Source organism: Canis lupus, chromosome 27 (genome assembly GCF_048164855.1).
Source record: "Canis lupus baileyi chromosome 27, mCanLup2.hap1, whole genome shotgun sequence".
NCBI lineage: Eukaryota > Metazoa > Chordata > Mammalia > Carnivora > Canidae > Canis > Canis lupus.
This window is the reverse complement of record NC_132864.1, coordinates 14,116,022-14,122,021: the sequence shown is the minus strand read 5'-3', so window position 1 is coordinate 14,122,021 and position 6,000 is coordinate 14,116,022.

The following is a 6,000-nucleotide window of genomic DNA, read 5'->3' as shown; positions in this document are numbered from 1 at the left end:
AGGGTTGTTTTTTGTTTTTTGTTTTTTTTTAAGATTTTATTTTTTATTCATGAGAGACACAGAGACAGAGAGAGAGGCAGAGACATAGGCAGAAGGAGAGCAGGTTCCATGCAGGGAGCCCAGGACTCCAAGATCAGCCCTGAGCCGAAGGCAGGTGCTAAACTGCTGAGCCACCCAGGCATCCCAAGCAGGTTTTTTTTTTATTGCAACAAGTACATATAGCATAGGATTTATCATTGAAATCATTTTTTAAAATATTTGATTGATTGATTGATTGATTGATTGATTGATTTGAAAGAGGGAGAGTGAGCATGCGCCCAGGGGCTGGGTGGGTCACATGGAAAAAGAGAGTTGTTGTTTTTTGTTTTTTTTTTTAAGATTTTATTTATTTATTCATGAGAGACACAGAGAGAGAGGGAGAAACATAGGCAGAGGGAGAAGCAGGCTCCACACAAGGAGCCTGATGTGGGACTTGGTCTCAGGAATCTGGGTTCATGTCCTGAGCCAAAGGCAGATGCTCAACCACTGAGCCACCTAGGCGTCCTGAGAGAGAGAGAATCTTAAGCAGGCTATATGCTCAGCACAGGTCTCTATCTCAGCACTCTAAAATCATGACCTGAGCTGAAATCAAGAATTGGACACTTGACTGACCGAGCCACCCAGGAGCCCCTAAAGATTATATTATATTATATTATATTATATTATATTATATTATATTAATTATATTATATTATTATTTTATTTTATTTATTTTTAGATTTTATTTATTTATTCATGAGAGACAGAGAGAGAGTCAGAGATATAGGCAGAGGGAGAACCAGGCTCCCTGGGAGGAGCCTGATGTGGGACTCGATCCCAGGACCCTGAGATCATGACCTGAGCCAAAGGCAGAAACTCAACCACTGAGCCACCCAGGTGTCCCTAAAGATTTTATTTTTAAGTAGTCTCTACACCCAGTATGGGGCTTGAACCCACACTGAGATCAAGAGTCTCACACTCTACCAACCAGGCCAGCCAGGCTTCCCAATTTTTTTTAAAGATGTTATTTATTTATTCATGAGAGACACAGAGAGAAAGGCAGAAACATAGGCAGAAGGAGAAGCAGGCTTCCTGTGGGGAGCCTGATGCAGGACTCAATTCCAGGACCCCAGGATCATGACCAGAGCCAAAGGCAGATGCTTAACCATTGAGCCACCCAGACGCCCCCAGGCTCCCCAATGTAAATCATTTTTAAGGGTACAGTGCAGTGGCATTAAGTGCATTCATTTTCATGTTGTGCAACCATTACTACTATCCAACTCCAGAACCTTTCTATCATCCTGATCTTAGTTAGCTCGAGCTACTGTAACAAAATATGTACACAGGGTGGCTTAAACAACAGGTGCTTATTACACTTCTGGAGGCTAGGAAGTTCAAGGTCAAGGTGATGACAGATTTGGTGTCCAGTGAGGGCCCTCTTCCTCATAGGTGGTCATGTCCTCACTGTAACCTCACATGAGGGAAGGGAGCTCTGTAGGGTCTGTTTTATAAAGGCACTAATCCCATCATGAGGGCCTCACTCTCCTGACTTCTAATATAAACCTAATCACCTCCCAGAGGCTCCACCTGCAAATACCATTACGCTGGGGGTTAGGGCTTCAACTTACGAAGTTTGAGTTTTGGAAAACCATATCCAGCCTATGACAATACCAGACAGAAACTCCACACCTAATGAGTAAATAGTTCCCCCAAATTCCCTCTACAGCTGCCTCCTGCCTCTATTCTTCTATTTTCTGTTTCCATGAATATGCTACTCTAGGGACTGCATATAAGTGGAATAGATCATATTTGTCCTTTTGTGTCTGGCCTCTCTCACTTCACATAATGTCTCTAGTGTTCATTCATAGTATAGTGTGGATCAGAGTTTCCTTCCTTTTAAATAATTTTTAGTATGGGGACATCTGAGTGGCTCAGTGGTTGAGAGTCTGCCTTTGGCTCAGGTTGTGGTAGAGTCCTGCATCAGGCTCATCGCATGGAGCCTGCTTCTCCCTCTACCTATGTCTCTGCCTCTCTCTGTGTCTCTCATGAATAAATAACCAAAATCTTAAAAAAAAAAAAAAAAAAAGATTCATAGTATGTACATAGTACATTTGATATTCCATTCCTCTGCTGATTGACATTTGGGTTGTTTCTACCTTTTGGCTATTGTGAATAAAGTTGCTATAAAAGTGGTGAATTTCTGTCTCTTAAGTTGATTATGATAATAATATGTAATTATTTTTAAACATATATACATATGTTTATTTCCTATTTTTAAAGCTTAGAACTGCATAATAATCTTTATTATTAAACTTGCTGGGGCACCTGGGTGGCTTAGTGGTTGAACATCTGCCTTCAGACCTAAATAAAAGATAATTAAGAAGTGAATTTTTTTATTAATTAAAAATAAAGGATTGCACTTGGCTAGCTCAGTCGTACATAGAGCATGTGACTCTTCATCTCAGGGTCATGAGATCAAGTCCCATGTTGGGGTAAAGATTACTTAAGGAGAGAGAGAAGGATGGTGGTGATGGTTGTTACATAACAGTTCAATGTACTTAATCCCATAGAACTGTACACTTTTTTTAAAAGATTTTATTCATTTATTCATGAGAGACATACACACACACAGGCTCAGAGACACAGGCAGAGGGAGAAGCAGGCTCCATGCAGGGAGCCTGACATGGGACTTGATCCCGGGTCTCCAGGATCATGCCCTGTGCTGAAGGTGGCACTAAACCACTGAGCCACCCAGGCTGCCTGAACCATACACTTTAAAATAGTTAAAATGGGGGGTGGAGTGCCTCACTGGCTCAGCCATTAGAGCATGCAACTCTTGATCTCAGGGTCCTCAGTTCAATCCCCACTTTTGACATGTAGTCTACTTAAAAATTAAAATAATAAAGGGACACCTGGGTGGTTCAGTGGGTTAAGCATCCAGCTCCTGATTTTGGCTCAGGTCATGATCTCAGGGTTGTGAGATCAAGCCCCATGTCCAGCTCTGCACTGGGCATGGATTCTGCTTGGGATTCTCTATCTTACCCTCTTTTAAAAAAAAAAAAAAAACAATAAAAAATAAAATAGTTAAAATTGTCATTTTATGTTGTATGTACTTTAAAACAATTTAAAAAGAAGGGAAGGAAGGAGGGAAAAAAGTATCAGATCAGGCAAAACCTCCAGACTGTGGTGAGCTTTGGAGTCTAAGAATTTCTACACATCACCTGATTTTTTATAAGAATAGACTACAGGGCAGGCCAGGTGGCTCAGTGGGTGAGCATCTGCCTTTGGCTCCAGTTGTGATCCCGGGGTCCTGGGATCAAGTCCCGTGTCGGGCTCCCTGCATGGAGCCTGCTTCTCCCTCTGCCTGTGTCTCTGCCTCTCTCTCTCTCTCTCTGTCTCTCATGAATAAATTAATAAAATCTAAAAAAAAAAAAAAAAAGAAGTCCAGTCAAAGGGTTATACCAAGGGAATAGGACCAAATTCTTCATTTAAGCTGGAAGTCGGGCCAAATGGAGGGTAGGCAGCTTGTCAGAGCCTCCAGCTCCCATCCAGCAGCACCAGGGGTGGGACCTGGCTGTTACCCTCTTGCCTGGCATATGAGTGAAGGAACAACCATTGGCAGGAGAAGCAGCAGGAATCAGATAACAGGCAGTGACTGAGCACGTGCTCAGGTCCTTCCCAGTTGCCCAGGGTATGGAGAGGCAGGTGAGTGAGGGGCAAGTCTACCTGACCTTCAAAGAGCTGGTTCCCAGGTAAGAAGATAAGACTCTGAGCAAGGTACCTGCCAGTACAAGGTGATAAGGGGCCCCTCTGCCCTCTGAACACACCCACATTATTGTCTTATCTTTGTGTGTTAGAGTTATTTATTCACAGACCATTTTAGCAGGAAGACTAGGCGCTCCTTGAGGACATTCATTGATTCAGGCATTTATTGAACTAGTCTGTACCTAGGCACTGATTTGAGACAGCTGGTATACAATAGAGGTTTGATAAATGTACATGGCCTAGCATTCAGTAGACACCCAGTAAATGCTCTTTGTTTTTTGTTTGTTTTGTTTTTTGTTTTTAGTAAATGCTCTTTGAATTGAATAAATAATGCATGAATAAATAACTTGCACCAGGCCTGGCACACTGCAGGTGTTTCAATAAATGTTGAATCGCATGAAGGAAGGACTAGCACAGGGCCTGGCACACAGGAAGTACTCATTAAACGTTGCACCCTCCTGCCTGTCTGACCTACCTCCATCCTGAGCCTGAATCCTGGACATTGAAGCTCAGAGACCAGATTGGTTGTCCAGATCATCACCCATCCATGCAACCATTGAATAAGCATTTATCAAGGATCTACTGCTTACCAGTCACTGAGGAGGTAGCAGTGAACAAGGAAGGAAGGGTTCTTCTCTCATTTGCTCACTTTCTAATGGGGAAGAAAGACAGTTAATAAGCTAAAAAAAAAAAAAACAAAACAAAACAAAAACAAAAACAAAAAAACAGGTTGTAAGTAAACACAGGTGACTTGAGAGACTGAGAGACTGCAGGGATGCAGGGAGAAGTGGGTAAGACAGGGAAAGACCTCTCTGAGAGGGCGACATTGGAGCTGAAGTCTGAAAGGGAAGAAGTAGCCAGCCCTGTGAAGAACTGGGGGAAGAGCATTTAGGCAGACGGAACAGCATGTGCAGAGGCCTTGTGACAAGAATGGAGTTGACCTCTGGAAAGAACAGTGAAAAGCAAGTTAGTTAGGGGAGAGCCTGAGAAAAATAGGAAAGGGCTAGATCAGATAAGGTGATCCCATTAAGGGTAAGGAGCTTGGGTTTTACTGGAGGGCTTTAAGCAGTGTGGGAGTCTGAATAATGAACCTCAAAAGATGTCCACATTCTAATCCCTGGAACTTGTAACTATGTTACTGCATAGTTACTGCAGAAGAGGCTTTGCAGATGTGATCAAGACTGAGGTTTTGAGATGGGGAGATTATCCCAGATTATCCAGATGGACCCAATATAAACACAGGAGATCTTATCAGAGGCAGACAGGAGGGTCAGAGGGAAAAGGAGATGTGGCAACAGAGGAGATTGGACAAATGTGCTTTGAAGGAGGAGGAAGAGGCCACAAGCCAAGGAATCCAGGCAGCCACTAGATGCTGGAAAAGGCAGGGAAATGCATTTGTCCTTAGAGCTTCCAGAAGGAACCAGCCTGCTAGTGCCTTAGTCTTAACCCCTTATGATTCATCTCACAGCTTCTAAACTGTGAGAGAATAAATTTGTATCATTTTAAGCCAGGAAAGAAATTTGTGGTAATTTGTTGCAGCAGCAATAGGAAACTAATCAACCAGGCAAGGGACAGGATCAGATTTGTTTTAGAAAGATTTTTCTGGTTGCTGTTACAGAATGGCTTTAGGAGGATCAAGAGTAGAAGCAGAGGCACCAGGGAGCAGGTCGCTGCAGACTTCTGAGTGAGTGATGGTGGGGGCCTGGGTAACATAAAAGGGATGCCCCTGGACAGAAGTGCTCAGGTTTTAAGATGTTAAGAGCTATAGTCCACCGAGTTTTCTGATGGATTAGATGTGGTGGGGGAAGGGCATAGTGAAGGAAAGCAAGGACTCATTCTCCCCCCACACACACAAAAAACAAAAACAAACAAAAAAAAACTTCCCCACTCTCCCTGGGGCCCCACACAACCACATCATACTTGACAGGCTGTTCCTGGGATCCTGGGCATTTTTACATGATTAGGCTGGAACACTTCTCTGAGAAATAAATGCCTTCAGTCTAAAAAGCTTTTACAAGTCAGGACAGGGGATTAAAGGCAATCCAGCAGAGGAGAAATCCCAGGGTCAGGAGACCTCTGAGCATGGAGACTTTTAATTTAAACCTCAGACATTTTTATTTTTCACTCCCTGAACCCCCGATGTCCCTTTAAATACATGTTTGGCAACATTGGCTGTTCTATTTTTCTTTTTAATTATACAAAGAAAGATCCTGGAGA